Genomic DNA, 27,613 nt, shown 5'->3' with positions numbered 1-27,613 from the left:
CAAATATTATGTCCTTGTAAGTGGTTCTCTACAGCATTATATTTGTCAGTTAAAAATTATGAAATATGAGTTCAGGAAGATGTTCTCTCCCTTAACTTTTGAAGAGAATTTCTCTCTGGTCTTAATAAAATTATGTAGCTCTTAGGAAAAAAAGATGCAGCCCAGAAGACCTGCACTGGAGGCTAAGATGGAGAAGACCTCCACAGCCATCATGACCTTTCCCTTTGTGCTGTGGTAGACAGGGAGAAAAGTGACCCAGACACTACAGAACAACAGCATACTGAATGTCAAGAACTTAGCCTCATTAAATGTATCGGGAAGATTTCTTGCCAAGAAAGCCACAGTGAAGCTCCCTAAGGCAGGGAAGCCTAGGTATCCTAAGACACAATAGAATGCAGTAACTGAGCCCCTTGTTACACACAATAATGATTTGGCCATGCTCAGAGTGTGTATCAATGTCAACAGAGGGCAGAGAAGCTCCCAGCCAGATTGCACAGAGAATAATTTGGATGATGGTACAGATGGGAATGATATAGTTAGGTGCCCCTGATACCAGGAACCACTTCATCCTTCTTCTGGGAGCAGTGACTTTGAAAGCCAAAACCACAGTAATTGTTTTAGCCACCACAGTGGAAACAGCCACAGTGAATACAACTCCATATGTTGTTTGCTGCAGGATACAGGTGGCTGAGCTGGGATAGCCAATGAAGAGCAAGGAAGACAGGAAACAGAAGATGAGTGAGACAAGCAGGATGTAGCTAAGAGTGAGGTTATTGGCCTTCACAATTGGGGTGTCTTGGTGTTTCACAAAGACCTCAAGAATCAGAGCTGTGAATGCAGACAAACACAAGGCCATGCAGGACAGAGCCAACCCCAAGGGGTCAACAAAGGACAGAAAGATCACATCTTTTTGGAGGCAGGGGTTCTGCTCTGTGTTGGCATATTGGTCCTCTGGACACTTGACACACTGATCCACAGCTGATGCAGAAAGAAAAAGTATTGTTAGTACAATGTCAGCATTTCTTATTAACAGGCCACAGTGTATATATAATCTTTAAAGGGATATAATCATTGAGACAGATATACTATAAAATTTGTGCAAAAGGCTGTTTGATTTTTGAAAACACTTTCTTTTAGAAAATACAGTCTCCAACCAGCACGGAGATCTGATCTCGGTACCAGGAGAGCCATCATTGGGGTAAGTTTGTGACCCACGGCTACAGCCCGGGACAGGGAACTCAGAAGTTCCTCATCCCCCCATCCTTCCTGGGCTCGCTGCAGGGACTCTACTCCTTGCAGACTGCCTCTCTCTTCCTATCCCACCCAGCTTGCATCCAGAACCCTTCTTCCTTCTGCCACCTTCCCTCTTTGGGCATATAACACCACCTAGCTCAGCCTGTCTGGGCGCTGGGGGCAAATCCTCAGGGCAAACAGGTGGGCAGGAGTTCCTTTGTTTCACTGGCATGCCTGCACCAAGCAAGGTAGGTGCTTTGTTTACGAACTACCCAACCAGCACAGAGATCTGATCTCGGCACCAGGAGAGCCATCATTAGGCACGGAGAGCTAATCTTGGCACAAGGAGAGCTATCATTGGGCACGGAGATCTGATATTGGCACCAGGAGTGACATCATTGGAGCACCAGGAGAACCATCACTGGGAAGTACCATCACTGGGAAGGTACATCAGTACACAAGGAGACCTGATCCTGTAAAAGAAGATCCATAGGAGAGCATTCGGAGGAAGAGATGGGCAGGCACCAATGCAAGAATTCACCCAACAATCTGAAAAATAATATGAAACCACCAGAACCCAGCGACCTCACAACAGGAGGACATGAACACCTTAATCATGAAGAAGTAGAAAAAATTGACTTTATAAAAGTGATTGACGCCCTTAAACAGCATGTAAAAAATGCCCTTATAGAAATGGATGAGAAGTATAACAGAAAGTTTGAAGAATTGAGTAAATCCGTGAATGATACCCTAGGAAACCAAGGAAAAACAATCAAACAGATAATGGAAACAGTTCAAGTCTTGAAAACTGAAATGGAGGCAAAGAAGAAAACACAAACAGAAGGCTGGCTGGACATGGAAAATCTAGGTAAACGAATAGAGTCTACAGAAACAAGCATAACCAACAGAATACAAGAGATAGAAGAAAGAATCTCAGATTCTGAAGATACCATAGAGAAAATAAACACGCTGATCAAAGAAAACAGCAAGGCCAACAAACTCTCATCACAAAACATTCAGGAAATATATGACACAATAAAAAGACGAAACCTAAGAATAATAGTAATAGAAGAAGGAGAAGAAGCGCAGCTCAATGGTCCAGAAAATATATTTAATAAAATTATAGAAGAAAACTTTCCCAACCTAAAGAAAGATATACCTATGAAGGTTTAAGAAGCATACAGAACACCGAATAGGCTGGATCAAAAAATAAAAAAACATCCTATCGCCATATAATAATCAAAACACAAAGCATACAGAACAAAGACAGAATATTAAGAGCTGCAAAGGAAAAGGCCAAGTTACTTATAAAGGTAAACCTATCAGACTTACACCTGACTTCTCTATGGAAACCATGAAAGCCAGAAGGTCCTGGATAGATGTACTGCAGAAACTAAGAGACCATGGATGCAAGCCCAGACTACTATACCCAGCCAAGCTTTCATTCACTATAAATGGAGAAAACAAAATTTTCCAGGACAAAAACAAATTTAAACAATACGTAGCCACAAATCCAGCCTTACAGAAAGTAATAGAAGGAAAATCACTAACCAAGGAGTCCAACAATGACCACAATATCTCAGACATCTAGAGACCCTTCACCAGCGCAACTCAAAGAAGGGAAACACACAAAACTTACTACTAATAAATGACCGGAGTTAAGAACCACTGGTCATTAATATCACTTAATGTCAATGGACTCAACTCACCTATAAAAAGGCACAGGCTAAGAGATTGGATACGAAAACAGGATCCAACATTCTGCTGTGTACAAGAAACACACCTCAACCATAAAGACAGGCACCTACTCAGAGCAAAGGGTTGGGATAAGGCTTATCAAGTAAATGGACCTAAGAAACAAGCAGGTGTGGCCATACTAATTTCTAACAAAGTTGACTTCAAACTAAAATCAATCAGAAGAGATGGAGAGGGACATTTTCTACTCATAACAGGAACAATTCATCAGGATAAAGTCTCAATCCTGAATATCTATGCCCCTAATATAAAAGCACCTACGTACGTAAAAGAAACATTGCTAAAACTCAAGGCAGCCATCAAAACCGCACACATTAATAGTAGGAGACTTTAACACTCCTCTCTCACCAATGGACAGGTCAATTAGACAGAAACCTAACAGAGAAATGAGAGAATTAAAGGAGGTAATGAATCAAATGGACTTAACAGACATCTATAGAATATTCCACCCAAAGAGGAAAGAATATACCTTCTTCTCTGCAGCTCATGGAACCTTCTCGAAAAATGACCACATACTCGGAAATAAAGCAAACATCCACAGTTACAAAAAAATATCAGTAACCACCTGTATCTTATCAGATCACCATGGATTAAAGCTAGAATTAAACAACAATGCTACCCCCAGAAAACCTACAAACTCATGGAAACTGAACAGTCAACTACGGAACCATACCTGGATTAAAAAGAAATAAAGAAAGAAATTAAAGTCTTCCTTGAATTCAATGAAAATAAAGAAACAACATACTCAAACTTATGGGACACATTGAAAGCAGTCCTGAGAGGAAAGTTCATAGCACTAAGTGCCCACTTAAAGAAAACAGAGAAAGCACACATTGGAGACTTAACAGCCCACCTGAAAGCTCTAGAAAAAAAAAGAAGCAGACTCACCTAGAAGGAGTAGAAGACTGGAAATAATCAAACTGAGGGCTGAAATCAACAAAATAGAAACACAGAAAACAATTGAAAAAATCAATGAAACAAAAAGCTGGTTCCTGGAGAAAATCAACAAGATTGATAAACTCCTATCCAAACTAGTCAAATGGCAAAGAGAGAATTTGCTAATTAATAAAATCAGAAATGAAAGGGGGGACATAACCACAGACACAGAGGAAATTCAGAGAATCATTAGTTCTTACTACATAAGCCTGTATGCCACAAAACTGGAAAATGTTAAAGAAATGGACACTTTTTTAGATGAATACCATATACCAAAGTTAAACCAGGACCAGGTAAACAACGTAAATAGACCTGTTAGTCACGATGAATTAGAAGCTGTTATCAAAAACCTCCCTTCCAAAAAAAGTCCAGGACCAGATGGTTTCAATGCGGAATTCTATCAGAACTTCCAAGAAGACCTAATACCTATACTCCTTAATGTATTTCACAATATAGAAACAGAAGAGTCATTGCCAAATTTCTTTTATGAAGCTACAGTAAATCCGATACCAAAACCACACAAAGACTCAATCAAGAAAGAGAATTACAGGCCAATCTCACTCATGAATATCGACACAAAAATCCTCAACAAAATACTGGCAAACCGAATCCAAGAACACATTACAAAAATTATCCATTATGATCAAGTAGGCTTCATCCCAGAGATGCAGGGCTGGTTTAACATATGCAAATCTATCAATGTAATCCATCATATAAATAAACTGAAAGAAAAAACCATATGATCATTTCATTAGATGCTGAAAAAGCATTTGACAAAATTCAACATCCCTTTATGATAAAAGTCTTGGAGATATTAGGGATACAAGGGTCATACCTAAATATAATTAAAGCTATTTACAGAAAGCCGACAGCTAACATCAAATTAAACAGAGAGAAACTTAAAGCCATTGATCTAAAATCAGGAATAGGCCAAGGCTGTCCACTCCCTCCATACCTCTTCAATATAGTTCTTGAAGTCTTAGCAATAGCAATAAGACAACTTAAGGGGATAAAGGGGATTCGAATTGGAAAGGAAGAAGTTAAACTTGCGTTATTTGCAGATGATATGATACTGTACTTAAGCGACCCCAAAAACTCCACCAAAGAACTGCTACAGCTGATAAACACCTTTAGTAATGTGGCAGGATACAAGATCAACTCCAAAAAATCAGTTGCCCTCTTATACACAAAGGATATGGAAGCAGAGAGGGAAATAAGAGAATCATCACCTTTCACGATAGCCACAAACAGCATAAAATATCTTGGGGTAACTCTAACCAAGGAAGTGAAAGACCTATTTGACAAGAACTCTAAGGCATTGAAGAAAGAAATTGAAGAGGGTACCAGAAAATGGAAGGATCTCCCTTGCTCTTGGATTGGGAGGATCAACATATTAAAAATCGCAATTCTACCAAAGGCAATCTATAGATTCAATGCAATCCCCATCAAGGTCCCATCAAAATTCTTCACAGATCTTGAGAGGACAATAATCAACTTTATATGGAAAAACAAAAAACCCAGGATAGCCAAAACAATCTTATACAATAAAGGAACTTCTGGAGGCATTACCATCCCTGACTTCAAACTCTATTACAGAGCTACAGTAATGAAAACAGCGTGGTACTGGCATAAAAACAGAGAAGTTGACCAATGGAATCGTATAGAAGACCCGGATTTTAACCCACAAACCTATGAACACCTCATTTTCAATAAAGGAGCTAAAAGTATACAATGAAAGAAAGAAAGCGTCTTCAACAAATGGTGCTGGCACAACTGGATGTCAACCTGTAGAAGAATGAAAATAGACCCATATCTTTCACCATGCACAAACTCAAGTCCAAATGGATCAAAGACCTCAATATCAATCTGAACACACTAAACCTGATAGAAGAGAAAATGGGAAGTACCCTACAACATGTGGGCCCAGGAGATCGCTTCCTATGTATATCCCCAGCAGCACAGACATTAAGGGCAACATTGAATAAATGGGACCTCCTGAAACTGAGAAGCTTCTGTAAAGCAAAGGACACTGTCACTAAGACAAAAAGGCAGCCTACTGACTGGGAGAAGATCTTCACCAACCCCACAACAGACAAAGGTCTGATCTCCAAAATATATAAAGAACTCAAGAAACTAGACATTAAAATGATAATTAACCCAATTAAAAAATGGGGCACTGAACTGAACAGAGAATTCTCAACAGAAGAAGTTCAAATGGCCAAAAGACACTTAAGGTCATGCTCAACCTCCTTAGCAATCAGAGAAATGCAAATCAAAACAACTTTGAGATATCATCTTACACCTGTCAGAATGGCTAAAATCAAAAACACCAAGGATAGCCTTTGCTGGAGAGGTTGTGGAGAAAGGGGTACCCTCATCCATTGCTGATGGGACTGCAAACTTGTGCAATCACTTTGGAAATCTGTGTGGTGGTTTCTCAGAAAAATTGGGATCAACCTACCCCTGGACACAGCAATACCACTCTTGGGAATATACCCAAGAGATGCCCTATCATATGACAAAAGCATTTGTTCAACTATGTTCATAGTAGCATTATTTGTAATAGCCAGAACCTGGAAGCATCCTAGGTGTCCTTCAATGGAAGAATGGATGAAGAAAGTGTGGAATATATACACATTAGAGTACTACTCTGTGGTAAAAAACAATGACTTCTCGAATTTTGCATGCAAATGGATGGAAATAGAAAATACGATCCTGAGTGAGGTAACCCAGACCCAAAAAGAAGATCATGGGATGTACTCACTCATAATTGGTTTCTAGCCATGGATAGGGGTCCACTGAGTCTATAATTTGTGGTCCTAAAGAAGCTAAACAAGAGGGCAAACCCAAGGAAAAACATATAGTTATCCTCCTGGCTATGGGAAATAGACAAGATTGCCGGGCAAAAAATTGGAATGTTGGGGGTGGGGTGGGATGGGAGTAATGGGAGATGGAGAGAGAAAAGTGTGAAGGAGAGGATGTGGGGAACTTGGGGAAACGGGATGATTGGGGATATAGGAAGGTTGGATAGGGGAGCAGGGAAACTCATATCTTAGTTAAGGGACCCACCTAAGGGTTGGCAAGAGACTTGAACTTGGAGTGGCTACCTGGTGCCCAGGGCAATGTCCCCAGTTAGTTCCTTGGGCACCTGAGGATAGGGAACCTGAAATTAACCTATCCTATAGCCATACTGATGAATATCTTGCATATCACCATAGAACCTTCATCTAGCGATGGATGGAGATAGAGACAGAGACTCAAACTAGAGCACCGGACTGAGCTCCCAAGGTCCTAATGAGGAGCAGAAGGAGGGAGAACATGAACAACGAAGTCAGGACCACGAGGGGTGCACCCACCCACTGAGACAGTGGGGCCGATCTATTGGGAGCTCACCAAGGCCAGCTGGACTGTGACTGAAAAAGCATGGGATAAAACCGGACCCTCTGAACATGGTGGACAATGAGAGCTGACGAGAGGCCAAGGACAATGGCACTGGGTTTTGATCCTACTTCAGGTTCTGGCTTTGTGGGAGCCTAGACAGTTTGGATGTTCACCTTCCTAGACCTGGATGGAGCGGGGAGGACCTTGGACTTTCCACAGGGCAGGGAACCCTGACTGCTCCTGGGACTGGAGAGGGAGGAGAAGAGGAGTGGGGGGAGGGGGAGAGAGGCGGGAGGAAGCGGAGGGAAATGGGAGGCCGGGAGGAGGCGGAAAATTTTTTTTTCAATAAAAAAAAAAGAAAATACAGTCAGCAATGATTTTATGAGTCAAAGATATATGTGAAGGCACAGGTTATTTATAAGCACATAATTATTGATCGTATACTTGTAAAGACAAAATTAGAAAAGGAATAGGTTTTATTCTTGCTGTGACAGAACCACAGACCTTAGTAGGTCTCCAGATTGCAGCTCAGCTGATTCCATTATAGAAACACCATACCAGACTGTAAAACTAAGGACATTGACTACACCATTTGAAAAACTAAAATAAAGACCTAATGCATCATAGTCCTTGAAGTTCTGGGAAAGTCTCAAGATGTGGTAACCTTACTTTTGAGCTTCTGTAGATCTGCCTCTGACTGACCATTCTTGTTAACTGAAGTATCTTAGCCCAGAACATGGTTCTTGAGCTTAAAAGCTTACCTTGAGAAAGGCTCAGTGCTGTACTGGGGTCCTAAATACCCAGTGTAGCTGTTGACTAGCTTCTAAAGACATTATTTAGCTTAACTGCATGTTTAAATAGTCTTCTCTGGTGAATACTACACATCAGTGCAGCTCCTTTCCAGGCCCCTTCCGTGTCACAATGTGGACAGAGGATTTCTCTCTGCAATAATTACTTACCTGTCTTGTTGGAAACCTCCTTTTCTGGGCAAGAAACACAATCAAAACAGCAGGCTGCTATTCCCTCCTGATAAAATTTTCTGAACCCAGGATGACAATCAACACTGCACAGAGAGGAAGGCATCTGAAGAAAATCAGACAAATCAGGAGTTTGCCTACTCCTCAATACGCCACATTTGAATATATGAAAACAAATTGATAAAAAGTTGAGTGCTTCCAAACTACTAAAAATTCAGGAAGGCCTAGCAGTAGATGTTGTGTTACCACTGTAATGCATGAAGTGTATACCCCACCCACACATTTGCTGGTTATTTTTTGTCAGCTTGAAACAAAGCAGAGTTACAAGAGACAAAGTAAAACTTAATTGTGAAACTATCTCCATCTTACTGTCCTCTGATCACATTGGTGAAATGTTTTCTGAATTGCTCATTGATTCTATGAAGCACCAACACACCTGGTCCCATTTCTGAATTTGTGTTTGTAAGTTTTGATACATTTCTAACCTTTGCCTTTTTGTCCAGTTGTCTAATATAGTTTATACATTTCTTTGGCCTCTTGTGTTTATCTTAATATTCAGTTTGAAGGAGTTCTTCAAGTATCTTCCATAGTAATGATCTGGTAGCTATATATTCATGCACTTTATTTTCACCATTACAAGTTTTTCCATTTTCCTTAAGTCATGAAGGATACTTTTGCTGGGTATAGTAATTGAAGTTCAAGCAGTTTTGTCTCTAGCTGCTTGAAACATATCATTTATATTACTTTTTAAAAATCTTGTTTTGTTTTTCAAGACAGGGTTTCTCTGTATAGCTTTGTTGCCTGTCCTGGAACTAGTTCTTGTACACCAGGCTGTCCAAAAACTCACAGAGATCAACCTGTCTCTGTTTTCTGAGTGTTGAGCTTAAAGCCATGTGCCACCACCATTTTTAATGTGTCTATGAAGAAAGCTACTGTTATTTTTCCAAGATACATTCTGGGTTATTTTGTTTGTTGTTTTTCTGTGAAGGTATGCTAGATATTGCTAAAGACATTTTCTTATTTATTTATTTATTTATTTATTTATTTATTTTTATTCTTTTTTAATTAAAATTTCCACCTGCTCCCCGTTTCCCATTTCCCTCCCCTCCTCCCAAATATTGCCCCCTCCCCCCACTCCCCTCCCCCTATCCCCACTCCTCTTCTCCTCCCCCCACACCATTCCCCCTCCCTTTCGATACTGAAGAGCAGTCCAAATTCTCTGCCCTGCGGGAAGACGAAGGTCTTCTATCTACGTCCAGGAAGGTGAGCGTCTAATCAGGATAAGCTCCCACAAAGCCAGTTCATGTATTAGGATCAAAACCTAGTGCCATTGTCCTTGGCTTCTCATCTGCCTTCATTGTCCGCCATGCTCAGAGAGTCCAGAATCAACCCATGCTTATTCAGTCCCAGACCAGCTGGCCTTGGTGGGCTCCCAATAAATCAGTTCCACTGTCACAGTGGGTGGGTGCATCCCTCGTGGTCCTGATTTCCTTGCTCATGTTCTCCCTCCTTCTGCTCCTCATTTGGACCTTAAGAGCTCAGACCGTTGCTCCAAATTGAGACTCTGTCTCTACCTCGATCCATCGCCAGATGAAGGTTCTAAGGTGATATGCAAGATATTCATCAGTATAGGATAGGGTCATTTCAGGTTCCCTCTCCTTAGTTGCCCAAGGTACCAGCTGGGGACATATTCCTGGACACCTGCGAACCACTCAAGAGTCAAGTCTCTTGCCAACTCTAAGAAGTCTCCCTTAGATAGGATATATACTTCGCTGCTCCCGTATCCTCCCTTCCTATATCCCAACCATCCCAATCCCCCGAGCTCCTCCCATCCTCCCCTTCTCATGTTTCTCATCCCATTTCCCCTTTGCCCCATGCCACCTCACCCGCAAGTTCCCAGTGTTTGCCCTGCAATCTTGTCTACTTCCCCTCTCCATGCGGATGACTATATGATTTTCTTTGGGTTCACTTTCTTATTTAACTTCTCTAGGATCACAAATTATATGCTTAATGTCTTTTATTTATGGCTAGAAACCGATTATGAGTGAGTACATCCCATGTTCCTCTTTTTGGGTCTGGGATACCTCACTCAGGATAGTGTTTTCTATTTCCATCCATTTGCACGGAAAATTCGAGAAGTCATTGTTTTTTACTGCTGAGTAGTACTCTAATATGTATATATTCCACACTTTCTTCATCCATTCCTCCATTGAAGGGCATCTAGGTTGTTTCCAGGTTTTGGCTATTACAAACAATGCTGCTATGAACATAGTTGAACAGATACTTTTGTCATTTGATGTGGTATCTCTTGGGTATATTCCCAATAGTGGTATTACTGGATCTTGGGGTAGGTTGATCCCAAATTTCCTGAGAAATCGCCACACTGATTTCCAAAGTGTTGCACAAGTTTGCATTCCCACCAGCAATGGATGAGTGTGCCTCTTTCTCCACAACCTCGCCAGCAAAGGCTATCATTGGTGTTTTTGGTTTTAGCCATTCTGACAGGTGTAAGATGGTATCTCAAAGTTGTTTTAATTTGCATTTCCCTTATCGCTAAGGAGGTTGAGCATGACCTTAAGTGTCTTTTGGCCATTTGAATTTCTTCTGTTGAGAATTCTCTGTTTAGATCAGTGCCCCATTTTTTTATTGGGTTCATTAGCATTTTAACGTCTAGTTTCTTGAGTTCTTTATATATTTTGGAGATCAGACCTTTGTCTGTTGTGGGGTTGGTGAAGATCTTCTCCCAGTCAGTGGGTTGCCTTTTTGTCTTAGTGACAGTGTCCTTTGCTTTACAGAAGCTACTCAGTTTCAGGAGGTCCCATTTATTCAATGTTGTCCTTAATGTCTGTGCTGCTGGGGATAAACGTAGGAAGTGATCTCCTGTGCCCATGTGTTGTAGAGTACTTCCCACTTTTTCTTCTATCAGGTTCAGTGTGTTCAGACTAATATTGAGGTCTTTAATCCATTTGGACTTGAGTTTTGTGCATGGTGATAGATATGGATCTATTTTCATTCTTCTACACGTTGACAACCAGTTCTGCCAGCACCATTTGTTGAAGATGCTCTCTTTTTTCCATTGAATACTTTTAGCTCCTTTATCAAAAATTAGGTGTTCATAAGTTTGTGGGTTAAAATCAGGGTCTTCTACTCGGTTCCATTGATCGACTTCTCTTTTTTTTTTTTTTTTTACTTATTTATTTATTTTTATTCTTTTTTAATTAAAATTTCCACCTGCTCCCCATTTCCCATTTCCCTCCCCTCCTCCCAAATATTGCCCTCCCCCCACTTCCCTCCCCCTATCCCCACTCCTCTTCTCCTCCCCCCACTCCATTCCCCCTCCCTCTCGATACTGAAGAGCAGTCCAAATTCCCTGCCCTGCAGGAAGACCAAGGTCCTTCTATCTACGTCCAGAAAGGTGAGCGTCCAAACAGGCTAAGCTCCCACAAAGCCAGTTCATGTATTAGGATCGAAACCTAGTGCCATTGTCCTTGGCTTCTCATCAGTCTTCATTGACCGCCATGCTCAGAGAGTCCGGAATCAACCCATGCTTATTCAGTCCCAGACCAGCTGGCCTTGGTGGGCTCCCAATAAATCAGTTCCACTGTCACAGTGGGTGGGTGCATCCCTCGTGGTCCTGATTTTTGCTCATGTTCTCCCTCCTTCTGCTCCTCATTTGGACCTTAAGAGCTCAGACTGTTGCTCCAAATTGAGACTCTGTCTCTACCTCGATCCATCGCCAGATGAAGGTTCTAAGGTGATATGCAAGATATTCATCAGTATAGGATAGGGTCATTTCAGGTTCCCTCTCCTTAGTTGCCCAAGGTACCAGCTGGGGACATATTCCTGGACACCTGCGAACCCCTCAAGAGTCAAGTCTCTTGCCAACCCTAAGATGGCTCCCTTAGATAGGATATATACTTCGCTGCTCCCGTATCCATCCTTCCTATATCCCAACCATCCCAATCCTCCGAGCTCCTCCCATCCTCCCCTTCTCATATTTCTCATCCCATTTCCCCTTTGCCCCATGCCACCTCACCCGCAAGTTCCCAGTTTTTGCCCTGGAATCTTGTCTACTTCCCCCTCTCCATGCGGATGACTATATGATTTTCTTTGGGTTCACTTTCTTATTTAGCTTCTATAGGATCACACATTATATGCTTAATGTCTTTTATTTTATGGCTAGAAACCGACTTTAAAATGCTAATGAACCCAATAAAAAAATGGGGCACTGATCTGAACAGAGAATTCTCAACAGAAGAAATTCAAATGGCCAAAAGACACCTAAGGTCATGCTCAACCTCCTTAGCGATAAGGGAAATGCAAATTAAAACAACTTTGAGATACCATCTTACACCTGTCAGAATGGCTAAAATCAAGAACACCAATGATAGCCTTTGCTGGAGAGGTTGTGGAGAAAGAGGCACACTCATTCATTGCTGGTGGGAATGCAAACTTGTGCAACCACTTTGGAAATCAGTGTGGCGATTTCTCAGGAAATTTGGGATCAACCTACCCCAAGATCCAGTAATACCACTATTGGGAATATACCCAAGAGATGCCACATCAAATGACAAAAGTATCTGTTCAACTATGTTCATAGCAGCATTGTTTGTAATAGCCAAAACCTGGAAACAACCTAGATGCCCTTCAATGGAGGAATGGATGAAGAAAGTGTGGAATATATACATATTAGAGTACTACTCAGCAGTAAAAAACAATGACTTCTCGAATTTTGCGTGCAAATGGATGGAAATAGAAAACACTATCCTGAGTGAGGTATCCCAGACTCAAAAAGAGGAACATGGGATGTACTCACTCATAATCGGTTTCTAGCCATAAAATAAAAGACTTCTCTGTTTTTATGCCAATACCAAGCTGTTTTCAATACTGAGGCTCTGTAATAGAGTTTGAGGTCAGGGATGGTAATGCCTCCAGACGATCCTTTATTATATAAGATTGTTTTGGCTATCCTGGGTTTTTTGTTTCTCCATATAAAGTTGATTATTGTCCTCTCAAGATCTGTGAAGAATTTTGATGGGATTTTAATGGGGATTGCATTGAATCTATAAATTGCCCTTGGTAGAATTGCCATTTTTACTATGTTGATCCTCCCAATCCAAGAGCAAGGGAGATCCTTCCATTTTCTGGTATCCTCCTCAATTTCTTTCTTCATTGACTTAAAGTTCTTGTCAAATAGATCCTTTACTTCCTTGGTTAGAGTTACCCCAAGATATTTTATGCTATTTGTGGCTATCGTGAAGGGTGATGCTTCTCTGATTTCCATCTCTGCTTCCTTATCCTTTGTGTATAGGAGGGCAACTGATTTTTTGGAATTGATCTTGTATCCTGCAACGCTACTAAAGGTGTTTATCAGCTGAAGGAGTTCTTTGCTGGAGTTTTTGGGGTCGCTTATGTACACTATCATATCGTCTGCAAATAATGAAAGTTTAACTTCTTCCTTTCCAATTTGAATCCCTTTGATCCCCTTATGTTGTCTTATTGCTATTGCTAGAATTTCAAGCACTACATTAAAGAGGTATGGAGAGAGTGGACAACCTTGTCGTGTTCTTTTTTTTTTTAACATATTATACATTTTTATTTTATTTTTTCCTTTTTATTTATTTATTTATTTATTAAAGATTTCTGCCTCCTCCCCACCACCACCTCCCATTTCCTTCCCCCTCCCCCAATCAAGTCCCCCTCCCTCATCTGCCCTAAGAGCAATCCTGGTTCCCTGCCCTGTGGGAAGTCCAAAGACCATCCACCTCCATCCCAGTATATTAAGAGGAGTATCCAAACTGCCTAGGCTCCCACAAAGCCAGTATATGCAGTAGGATCAAAAACCCATTGCCATTGTTTTTGAGTTCTCAGTAGTCCTCATTGTCTGCTATGTTCAGCGAGTCCGGTTTTATCCCGTGCTTTTTCTGACCCAGGCCAGCTGGCGTTGGTGAGTTCCTGATAGAACATCCCCATTGTCTCAGTGTGTGGGTGCCCCCCTCGCGGACCTGAGTTCCTTGCTTGTGCTCTCTCTCCTTTTTATATGATCATCTAAATTATGAGTGCTGGGATTAAAGGCATGTGCTACCACCCAGCTGATTTTCTGGAACTTTATGACCATTATTCTTTCAAGACTTTGTTTGATATGTCACTGAAGTCCCTGCCACTTTAGCATTTGTCTCTGTGTTGTTATTTGCATATCTGGAGTATAGCACATGGTGGATTGTTTTTAGTCTTCCCTATCTTTATGACTGACGTTTTTATAATGTTTAAGTTATGACTGGTAGAAGCAGGCTTGTAATTTCATTGCTCTACTCTGATCTGGTGATACAATTCAGTAGTTAAACTCTCAGCCCACTTCTTCTGTTCTCTGAATATACTTTTCTCATCACTGTGAAAATAGAAAATTAACTGATGATTTAACTCTATTTGGATAACCTGAGATACCACTTCAGATTAAGTCTACAGACTTTCCTGAAGTTATAGCCTTTCAAATTTCAACACACAACATTGTAGTAGGCAAAGTAGTTCAAATACTGTAAAATGAGACACATCAGATTCTATACCTGTAATATTCCCAGGGACACATAATGGTATATTTTATTCACAAATTTCCTCAAAGAAAATTTTTTATGACTATGAGTACCTATCTGACCAAACAAGTAAACATTTTTTTTATTTCTTTGATTGTTTGAAGGAGTTAAAAAAGAATTAAGGTGCAAAGAAAGAAATGCTCTTCTAGTGAGGGACCCCTTTAGAAACTACGAATTAGGGTGGGAGAGGTGACTCAGCAATCAATAGTACCTGCTGTTCAATTCTCCATTCCTACACTTAAACTCAAACTTGTCTTCAATTCCTGGGAATCTTAATTCCTCTCCTGGTATCCTCAGCTACCTCATATTCATATGGAACATAGATATATACACACAAAATATCCATATACATAAAACATCTAAAAACAACATTGTGATTAATGAAATATCTAGGTGGACCATGAAAATGCTAATGTATTGTTAGAGATGTTGGCAATTTAGGACCTCCTGGTCAATGTACTTGAGTAAAATTGTACAATAAAAATAAATGTCTTGCATATTGTTCTTTGTTCCAAATCTTTCCTTACAAATAGCTTCAATCTTTTCAGCATCTGACTTAGAGGTTCAGCAGAAGAGAAGGAAAGCAAAGTAATCAGAATTGTACCAAAAGAATAACTGATAACTTGACTGGAAATATTACCAAAAATTGGTCACATCTAGTTTTATATTTGTTTACAAATCAGAGAGGTTCTGATATAATAAAAATGCATCATATACACACCTTAGATTTTCAAAGAATTACTAAAAATATATTTTTAAAAAGTGAAGAGAAGAAACTTGATCTAGAAGTCTAAAATTGTGTCTTTACATGACCATTCACCTAATTTTACTAAGCCACAGGGAAGCCAATGGCCCCACTTGACAGAGGTTACAGCTATTAGTGTATATAAGTAAAATTAGGTCAGACCCACCTGCCTAATTCCTGTGGTCCACTCTAACATGTCTTCAGATAAATGAAGCTGCTGACCATGTGGAAAATATGAGTTAAACTCTCCTATTTTCACTTTAAGTACAACACCATGGGGGAAACTCCAAATATGGTAAATGCTATATTCTGTCTACTGTTTTTCTTTCTGATTCATATTTATTGCATCTCCAACAGGATTAGTAAAGTGAGTTTTCTTCAGAAATGGGTGAACCTGAAAGATAGACAACATTCAATAGTCTGTATATTCATTCTTTAAGTCAGAAAAATCTGTTCTGATTTCATCTTAATGCAACTTTACTGAAGATGCCCAATGGAGAAGACTCAATGAAAGCGTGTGAATAAATAAAATCATTGTATTCCTAGAATTTTAGTTCTCTCAGATGAAATCATCAAACACAAGCACAGAAATACACATAAACATGAAACACAAATGTGTACCATACACACACACACTTCCACAAAGACACCCATACAGAGGCACATACATAATACAGTTAAAGACATTCATACACATAAATACCAACTAACACACATATACACACTAACACATACATATATACAAATATAAGCACTCAAACACACTGACACAGAAACACACATAGGCGCATATAGACACAAATACAAACACAACATAACAGAGACATACAGATACAATCATTCACAAAGAAAGATATGTACAGACAACAAATGTATGCTTTTATCCACAGGCACACACACACACACACACACAAGAGAGGGATACTCATACATGCACATTAACACATCTATAGATACACACATACATAGGCACAGAAACAAATACAGACACTCACAAAGACACAGTACACATAAACAGAAACATATACAAAGACATACATAATGTTAGATATATACACATACTCATACACACAGGCATACAGGTAGTATTTGAACTGAAATTCAGCACTATTTCCTATTATTACTTTCAGAGAATCAAGAGAATGAAGTCCTCAGAGCCAACAGTGGGGTCACATTCAAATGAGAATACTTATGTAAACCATCCCCTATAATGACCAGAATATATATGACAATTCAAGAAGAATGTCACAGCTTGGGATGGTAGCACAGTCCCTTAAACCCAGCAGTCAGGAGGCAAAGGTGGGTAGAACTCTTTCAAGGCCAACGTCAAATGTATAGTGTGTTTCAGGAGATCCAGAGCTACATAGTGAGACACTGTTTCCAAAACAAAATAAAAGAACAAGGTCTCATCTTGTAAAGATTTTATGAAAAAAAGGATTGATTCTGTTTGTGATGTTGGTACAGGTATGACAATGTTGAGGTCATTTTTAACAAAACCCCAATAGTCATTGAAAAATTCTGTTTTCAACTCCACTGCCTTTGTCTAAAGGTTTTTAAGCACATCTGGATTTACTCTGGCAGGAAAAAAATGTGTTCAGAAATTTGTATATGTTGGTGAAGATTTTCTTAGGCTTCTTGAATTGAGCTACTAGGTGAAAGACTCTTACGGAATATAATATTGATGACATCAAATACCATCCATTGGAAGATACTGCACCTCTGAGCAGTCAGAATCCAGTGCTCTCCCACTGTTGATTGGCTGATTTTCTGCTTGATGAAGAAGCATCTCATGGAGGGTATGGGCCATGGCATACACAGCATTATATACATCGTAACTGTCATCACTCAAGGCCATGTCAAACCTCTGTAGTATTAACAATCTCTAGTGAGGCGTTCAATGAGCAGTTCTCCAGTGTCTTACACCTAGATGTTGAGACATCACAGCTAAAGTACATCCACCCCAGTCTTGCCAAAAAATGTCTGTGTATTTTGAAGGGCTAAATATATGAATATAATTTTTAAAAGCAGAAATCTCAGCATGGTGGTGTGCAAAAGCAAGAGTCCCATGGAATGAGTCAAGGGTGAAGTCTCTCTTACTTGTAATGACATCCCACTGTGAAGTGGTGACCCATAGTTTCTGTATACCCTGCAATTTCCACATTATAAAACACACAGCTAGAGTATTATCTGTGTCACCATAAATGATAACAACATTTGTGGATGATGTCATGATTTGGTTGTTATACACTTCAGCTCTTGAGATGTATAAATGTGTGTTGCCTGGGATCATGATCACAAAGGCTAAGCAAACTCTTTTGGGTTCCATTTCTCCTCTCAGATCTGAGAGAAATTGATTGCCTTGGTCATCATCTGATATGGCCAGATCAATCCACTTCCAATTGAAGTGAAGGATCAAAGAGACCATGGCCAGGGGCAGAAATGTGTCCTTGGAAGCCATCTGATACAGATAGGGAAATTGTTCACTATCACTCAGGATAGGATTGAAAGGTCCATAGGTGAGCTGGAGGACATAAAACACAAGGAGCATCATGAGATAAAGAATTGTCAGAAATCTCAGTGGAAATCCTGTAGTGTGTAAAGCACAAGTTTGAAATGACATGAAGAGCAAGATTTCCATATTATTACAGTAAAACTATACTTCTAGGAACCTGCAAAACCACTTTTCTACAAATTGTTCAAGAAAAATCCCAATGACTTTTAAATTCCTATTCTCAACTATTTATCAAACAATTAATTGTGAATGTCACATTGAGTTCCTGATTAATTACCCTTGAACTACATGGATTTACATGTATGTGAAGTTCATTTCTTTCTTTGTAGTCATAGGCTGCTTCTTTTTTCCCAACTTTTCAGACCCTACATAATTACATAGAAACTATATTAAATGTAATACTCTTTGGCCAATAGCTTAAACATATCTAGCTAGCTCTTACATCTTAAATTAACCCATTCCTATTATTTTACATTTTACCTCAAGGTTTACTGGCAGGTTCCTGTGTGTCTGTCTCCTGAAGCAGCTACTTGACATCTCAATGACTCCACATATTCTCTCTCTACACCTCTGTTTAGATTTCCCACCTGGCTTTACTCTGTTAAGCCATTGACTGAAAGCAGCTTTATTCATTAGCCAATAAATGCAAGACATACAGAAGGACTCCCAAATCACCCTTATAAACTCCTTAGCATCGGGTTATGCCAACTAAAAAGAAAGATTCCAGATATTCCCACCCAAACAACTTCACCTGTGGATATTTGTAGAGCTGCACAAATGGTGTCAGGCTCACAGATGTTGCTAACATTGGTCCTGTAATCACTACTTGACATTTGGTCTCATCTTCACAGATGTAGTTAGAGAAAAGACTATGTCTTTTTGCAGCAAAATTTATGAAATTTTGAAATGTCTTTTTACCACCATAATTGTTAGTGAAGAAGTAAAATATTAGAGACATGTTTGGTAGAAGATATGGATTTCTGTTTATTTCTTCTACAGCAAAAACCAAGGGCAGAACAAATTGGTAATTTTGAAATGGTATTCTGAAAATAAGGTACAGGATTTATTATAGATAAGGCTCAATAGATGAATGCTTGTAGTTAGTACAAGAACTATCCTGCATTCAATGTCATTTTTAGATAAATCTCAACAAATTCCCCTGTGACGTAAAGTGGGAAAGACATGAGATGCATGGGAGCTTGAAAAAAATCTAAAAATTTCATGAGAGTGGATGTTATAAAAATGAGGAATGTGTTCTTTTCAACCTTAACAAGAGAATTTCACCTTGGCTCTAGGAGTACTGGATATACATTGATAAAAGATAAGTGTGTTTATCTGTATGTGCACTTCAGAATGCAATTCTCATAGAGGTCAGAAGGAGAATCTGGAACTTGCACAGTTGGAATTCTAAGTAGTTTTGAGGTGCCTGCCAACATGAGTGGTTAAAACTGAACTCAGGTTCTTTGACAGAACAGTAAATGTTCTTAAGTGCTGACCCACGTCTACAGTCCTAGTTTATTACTTCTTTATATATTCTAGATATGCTTCAGTCTAGTATAGTCAGTAGATAATTTTCCATCCATTTGTAATTTGTCTCTCACCTTGCTCATAATTTCTTTGAATACAAACAAAATTAATTTTATGCAACCACACTTGTTAATTTGTGTTCTTAATACCTGAGTTATTCGATGAATATTTCCTCAATGCTTTCTTTATCACTTTCATAGTTTTGGGACTTAAACCAAAATCTTTGATCCATTTGGACTTGATTTTGGAACAGGATGATGGTTTGACATACTTCGTTTCAACCTCTGGATGGCAGTTTTTGCACTAGAATTTGTTGAACAGGTTCTCTTCTCCATTGTACATATGGAGGAGAGATTGACTATTATTAAATTGTATTTTTGCCTGTGGTATATTTTGATAATGTTTCTCTCTTCTTCCAGTTTCTTCCAGGTCCTCTCCAACTCTCTTCCCACCTACCTTTATACGTTATATTCTTTTTCTCTATTCCTTTCTCTTAAAAAAGGAGAAAAAAGGCCAAAAGATCACAAGAATGAAAACCAAAATGAAGATCAAAAAACAAATAGATACCTAATAGAAGATAAAGTTGAAAGTAGCCTTGAACACATTGGCACAGGAGACCACTTCCTGACTATAACACCAGTAGCAGACACTGAGTTAGACAATTAATAAATGAAACCTCCTGAAACTAGGAAGCTTTTGTAAGGCAAAGGACTCAGTCAACAAGACAAAACAGCAATCTACAGAATGGGAAAAAATCTTCAGCAACCCCTCTTCTGACAGAGGGCTGATCTTCAAAATATAAAAGAACTCAAGCAATTAGATACCAAAATAGCAAATAATCTAATTACAAAATGGGGTACAGATTTAAACAGAGAACTCTCAACAAAGGAATCTCTAACAAACGAAAGACACATAAGTAACTACTCAACATCCTTAGCCATCAGGAGAATGCAAGTCAAAATGACTTTGATATTCCATCTTACCCTAATCAGAATGGCTAAACACTAATGGCAGATTATACTGAACAGGATGCAGAGTAAGGGGAACACTCCTTCATTGATGGTGGGAATGCAAACTTAGCCACTTTTGAAATCAGTATGGTGGTTATTCAAAAAATTGGGAATCAAACTACCTCACAACCAAGAAATATCACTGTTGAATATACTAATATTCAAAGGATACAGACCCATACCACAAGAACACTTGCTCAACTACATTCATAGCAGCATTATTTATAATAGCCAGAACTTGGAAACAATCTAGATGTCCTTCAACCAAAGAATGGATAAAGAAAAGTTGGTATATTTATATAATGGAGTACTAGTCAGTGATTTAAAAAATGACATTTTGAAATTTACAGGCAAATGGATGGAACTAAAAAAACATCCTGAGTGAGGTAACCCAGACATAGAAAGAAATCATAGTATTTACTCACTAATAAGTGGATATTAGCATAAAACAAAGGATAATCAGCCTACAGTCCACAACCCCATAGAAGACAGGAACACTAAGGAAGACATGCATGGATCCTTGGGAAGGGGAAGTAGAAAATATCTCCTTAGTAAATTGGCAGCATGCGCGTAAAGGGAATGTGTGGTAGGGGAGCAGGAAGGGAAGAAGGGGAGCAGGGAGGAGAACATGAGGAATTGGAAAGACTGAGTTGAATAAAGGATAGGGATGGAGAGCAAGAAAAGGGGTACGCTGAAAGAGGGAGCCACTATAGGGTTAGTGAGAAACCAGGTTCTAGGGAAACTCCCAGGAAACCACAATGATGACCCAAGCTAAGAATCTCAGCAATAGCGGGGAGGGCACCTAAAATGTCCTTTCCCTGTAATCAGATTGATGACTACCTTAATTGTCATCTTAGAACCTTCATCCAGTAACTGATGGAAACAGATGCAGAAATCCACAGCTAAGCACTGGGTTGAACTCCTGGAGTCTAGTCACAGAGAAGGAGGAGTGATATTACGAACAAAGGGGTCAAGACCATGATGGGGACACCCACAGAAACAGCTGACTTGAGCTCATTGACCCTGGATTGACAGCTGGGGAACAAGCATAAAACCAAACTAGGACCTCTGAATGTGGGTGACAGTTGTGTGACATGGGCACTCTGTTAGGACACCAACAGTGGAACCAGTATTTATCCCTAGTGCATGATCTGTCTCTTTGGAGCCTGTTCCCTTTGAGGGATACCCTGCTCAACCTAGCTACTGGGGAGAGGGGAGGGCCTTGGTTCTGCCTCAAGTGAAGTGGCAGACTTTGTTGACTACCCATGGGAAGCCTCATTTTCTCTGAGGAGTGGATGGTAGGTGGGGTGTGGTGGGGAGAAGATGTGAGGAGTGAGAAGATGTGAGGGAGAGTGAATTGAAAATGGTATGTAAAATTGGAAGATTTTACATACCATTCCCAGTGATTTCACTGGTCTCACTGCAACTTGATATACATGGCTCACTGGTATCCATGGGGTACCCACATTTTTCTGAAGATAAACAATGTGAATCTGGGAAGAGAGTATGAAGAGGAAGCTTTGGTAGGATGTAAAAACATGACATAAATAGAAATATAATAATAAATATGAAAATATAAAACAAATAGACAAAAGAAGCAAAATAACACGAAAGTCTACAAAAAAATCAGTCCATTTTTGCTGTCCAACTACTCCTGTTCATGGAATTGGTTCTGAAGTGCATCAAATACACTCAATGAGACTCCACTGGAGAAAACAGATTTTCCCTTTGCCAGCAAGTACCAGTTTCACAAAACTTCTTTAGGGGTGAGAGCTGCTGTCCACTTGCTCCTCTCAATCATGAAACATAATCTGAACCTGTACCATTTGAACATGAAGAGGCCTTGTGTGTGCTCACATAGTCTGGGTGAGCTTATATATGTATTAGTGCTGTTGTGCCTGAAAGGAACTGCTTCCTTGGAGTTATCCATCACTTCTGACTATCTATTCTCTTCTACATAGGTTTCTGAGCCTTGAGTTGAAGGAGTTGATAAAGCCATCTCACTGAGGACAATGTGATCCAAAGTTCCTCACTCTCTGCACACTGTCCAGTTGTGGATTTCTGTGTTAGTTCCCATTTACTACAAGAAGAATCTTTTCTGATGAGAGTTGAGTGATACACTGATCAATGAACATAGTAGTATGTCATTATGATTCCATTTATTGCTGTGTTCCTTATACAAAATAATAGTTCTAACTTTCTCTTATGTCTTAGTCTCAGGTTCTTGGAAACTCCAGCAATGTCAGATATGAGTTCCATTTCATGAAGTGGACTTTAAATCCAGTCAGTAAGTGGCTGGTTATACCCCTAATATTTATGTCATTATTGCACTTGTGTATCATGCAGGCAGACCACCACTGTAGATTGATGAGTTTATAGTTGGATTGGTGGATACTTTTCTTCTCTGGTAAAATGCAGAATACCTTCCAGTCCCAACAATGCAAGTCAGTGGTTGTGATGAAGGCTTTAGGTAAGCACCAGCTCAACTTCTCCATATTCATTGAACTATATAGGTGGTGTCTTCTTCAAAATAGCCTTACCAAAACCTTATGGAGAATAATCCATAGCCTTGGTAGTAGCCTATCATGTTTTGTTGTTTCTGTGAAACCCTTCTAGCCAATTATTCAATAAGATATGTTTCAATGAATATTTTCAGTTTTTCTCCATTTGATGTAATGCTGGGCATGGGTTTGTCATATGCAGCCTTCATCCCACTGGTATATTTTCCTACTATCCTCAGTGTGTTAGGGATGCTGTAGATTGTCAGATGCCTTTTCTGCATTTGTTGAAATGATCATGTGATTTCTGCCCTTGTCTATTAAAGTTGTCTATAACACTAACTGAGTTTTTATGTCAAACCACGTTTCCAACTCTGGGATGAGACCACCTAATACACAGTGAATGATCTTGCTGTTACATACTTGAATTTGGTTTGCATGTATTTTCTTGAGAATATTTGGTTTAGGTTCACCAGTGATATTTGTCTATAATTTCCTTTCCATTTTTTATGTCTTGATGATTCCTTATCTGGTTTTGGTTTCAGGGGCATATGGATTTTCTAAAATGTCATTGTTTGTATTACTTTCCTTTCTATTCATGAGAACTGTTTGAATAACATTCTTGTTGTGTTTTCATTATATATCTGGCTGAAAATTTACACCAAGATGTGGCAAACACTTTAAGAACATCTACCATAAGGACTGGGATTGAAAGAGTAATAAAAATACCTTTCAACAAAAACCTGCCAGACTAGCAGTAGTCCCTGCTGGACAAAAATGGATCTTCCAATAACTAACACTAATGCTATTAAGCTATTAAATTATTCCATTCAACAGAAATGGATGAGTTACCATTCAAATATAGTTATGAAGGCAGTGTAAGCTTGATGTCCAAACAAGATTAACACAAAACAAAATTTATATGAACATATATTAAAACACTCTTTTATCTTTTTAAGATAGGGACAGTTATGTCTCCTTAGCCATCCTGGAACTCACTATGTAGATAAGGCTGGTCTTGAACTCACCAGAGACTGCCTATGTCTGCTCCCAGACTGCTGGGATTATAGGCATGCTCCATCATGCCCATTTATTTAAATATTTTTAGTATACCTCTTCTAAAACAAATTAAAAACACATTATGCCAGTTGGTGGTGGCACCTGCCTTTAATCTCAGTACTCAGGAGGCAGAAGCAGGCAGATCTCTGAGTTTTAGGTCAGCCTGGACTACAGAGCAAGTTCAAGGACACTGAGAAACCCTGTCTTAAAAAACAAAACAAAAAGAACAGGTTAGATAAAATCATTCATGATGATCCTGTTGGCTTTTTTCCAGAGATGTAAGAATGGTTCAAGATAGGGAAATCTGTAAACATAATGTATCACTTAAATGACTTAAAAAAGGATTCACAATAATATCTTGTTAGATGCAAAAAATACTTTGGATAAAAATTCAACCTCTCTTTGAGACAAATTCCTCAAATAAGGACAAAATAAATGGATACTACATTGTACTGGGCAATTTTTATGAACTTGATCAAACACAGACATATCTTTGAATAGTGAATCTTTTGGGGAAACTGGTATCCACCAGTCTGGCTTTTAGGCATGTCTGACGAGACCTTTCACTGATTGCTGATTGACGTATGGAAGCCAAACATACTGTGGGTCATACAATCCCTGTGTGTTAGACCTGAGCAAGCAATGGAGAGCAAGCCAGTAGGCACTATTTCTCTGTGGTTCCTTTCTCTGCTCTTGCTTGAGTTTCTGACCTGTCTTCCTTCAGTAATGGACTGTGATAAGGACATGAAAGCAAAATGAGACATCTCCTCTACTAGCCCCTTTTATTCAGTGTTTTATAACAGCAATAGAGCAAACTAAAATATATAACAACACTGTAATATTATTTGTGAAAAGGAACCAACAATGTAATAAACAGAAAGAAACTGTAGCTATTTCTGCTAAAACCAGGAACAAGATAAGGGCATCCATGTCAACCATTTTGGGAGTAAGGGTGGGACAGAATGATTCAAGTAATCTTCACGTTTTATATATATTGGATTTTTCGAGACAGGGTTTCTCCGTAGCTTTTGGTTCCTGTCCTGGAACTAGCTCTTGTAGTCCAGGCTGGCCTCGAACTCACAGAGATCCGCCTGCCTCTGCCTCCCGAGTGCTGGGATTAAAGGCGTGCGCCACCACTGCCCGGCTATATTTTTTTTAAATTAGCATGGCTACCCCCCAGTGAGGAATGGCACAAACACTAGTGACCCTGCACCTGCACTAGGAGTCACACACTGATGGAAGTGACATCAGCAGACTCTGGAAGAGACTTGAATGCACCTTGTGACTACTGCAGTAATCTGGAGTTTCTTTTCAGAGGACATCACTGGATACCACACAATGGAACCTGTGGTGAGGAAGGCTAGCTACAATGGATCAAAGTAAAGAAAGCCCATTACACTCAGCTTTCAGCCTTGTAAATAGAGGTTAATTGGAAGAAAAAGTTAAATGTCTTATGACAAAAGTTAAATGTCTTATGATAGTGAGAAAACAGTGATTATTAAAAACCAAAATGCACTTTGGGTCAGTACTTGGTGATTAGGTTGGGAGAACAAAACAGAAGACTTGGTATTGCTTGGCTCATCCACACACCTATCATGAATTATTCAACATGACATTTACATGAAAATGCAAATGCACTTACTGCACATCCAAAATAGAGCCAAAATATTCTTTCTCCACCAGGCTCTCCACTGCAGCAAGGAAAAAGACACAACCTGTCACCACATCTCCATCCTTGTCTTCATTCTGCTTCATTCTCCAAAAGCACTTTGGGTGAGTGAAACTGGAAATGAGGAGAGAGGAGTTCAGGAGCCAGATGAAGAAACTCAAAGTGAACATTGGATCCTGCCTCCAAACTCCAAGTTGGTAGTATGGACTCTGGATGCAGATCAGTTTATCAAATGGATAGCCATGTGTACACACCTGCTTTTATGTCTGCTGCCAGCTGGAAAGGTCAACTGTGTGGCTGAGATGTTTTGCTCTACAGTTGGCTCCACTGCCCTGGAGAAATATCAAACAATCTCTGACCTTGGGCTCTGTATTTGAGGTCCCCACTGAGGTTAAAAACAACAACAACAAAAAAAAAAAAACAAAACAAAAAAAACATGAGTTGGAAAATACACATGAGGACATTTCAGCCTCAATTCCATGATATAAATTATTTGAAAAGGAAAAAACTCTTGAGACAAAGAAAAGGCAGCTCATCCACAGAAGTGACAATCATACAGGTGGTAAGGAAATCCCATAAGGGTTGGGGCAGAGTTCTGATCTTGTCTTTACAGGAAAATACACATCTTCAGAAAGCTAAGAGACCCTAGATTTTTGATTGCCTAAAGAGGAAATGATAACTATTCAGACAGGATCACTGAACAAAGTGAAATATAATTTATGAGGACAGATCATCTTCAGGCTAAAATTTCATATATACATTCTCCATACATATATATAAATATATAATGCCCAATAGAAATATAAACTCACTTAAAAAGCAAAACTGGCTTTGGAGTTGGACAATGGCTATTCTTCTCTAAATTCAAGAATGTTGTTAAAAAAATTTAGTTTCTGTCTCATGTCAGGAAACATTTTATATGGGAGAGAAATAAGAAAAATCTTAAGAAAAAATTATTTTTTCTCTATACCTATTTTGTCTATATCATATAGTTTGTTGGATATATGTTTATATGAATAATGTTTAGTTTTCCACAATGAACAATAGATTTTCCTGCAGTAATCTTTGAAGTTTCCAGGAAGAAGATGGGGCCCCACAACAACTCCTCTGCCACAAGGCTGGCCACAGCAGGTCTTTGAAATTTTACAAAAGATTTTCTCATGTATCTTTGATGACTCTAAATCCAGCATTCCACAGGTGACATTGCCAAGTTCTGCTGTCAGCTTGGGATAGAATTTTGACACACCGAATCACATTTGCAGTGTATTTTGTCTTCCTAGGAACAAAAAATTTTTAGGCCTTCTATTTCACAAGCAACATGGTTTGCTAGCAGCATTTTCTTGGATGGGGTCTGTTTGCTAGAAGTAAACAAAGGCATGGTTCCTTTAAGAGAGATTTTCCTGACTCAGTGTTACCAGTAAAGCTGCACTGTTTTGAAATACCAGATTTCTATGACACTCTGTCAGTGTGACCTCTGGCTCTTTCACAAGATGGAGTATTTGAATGGCATTTGTGGGCCTCTGGGTTTGTATGCCCACTTGGGGTCAGGAGGAAAGTAGCTGAGACCATACCCACAGCTCAGTGCTCCCTGCCTGGATAGAAGGCAGGATCAGGTCTACTAGGCATGCACAATCAGGAAAGCATGATGGATTCCTGCTGCCATACACAGAGATATTTCCAGGCTGCACAGTGCTCTGCATGTCACATTTAGCTATTACTCA

At 39.4% G+C, this 27,613-nt stretch overlaps 1 pseudogene; it reads right to left on the bottom strand.

Moving 5' to 3' along the window:
* Window positions 1-56: 56 nt before the first annotated feature.
* Window positions 57-26,062, bottom strand: LOC130866401 (vomeronasal type-2 receptor 116-like; annotated as a pseudogene).
* Window positions 26,063-27,613: the final 1,551 nt, after the last annotated feature.

The sequence above is a fragment of the Chionomys nivalis genome, chromosome 2 (genome assembly GCF_950005125.1).
Source record: "Chionomys nivalis chromosome 2, mChiNiv1.1, whole genome shotgun sequence".
NCBI classification, from domain to species: Eukaryota; Metazoa; Chordata; class Mammalia; order Rodentia; family Cricetidae; genus Chionomys; species Chionomys nivalis.
Note: the sequence above shows the minus strand (reverse complement) of the source record. Positions and strands in the feature narration are given on the sequence as shown.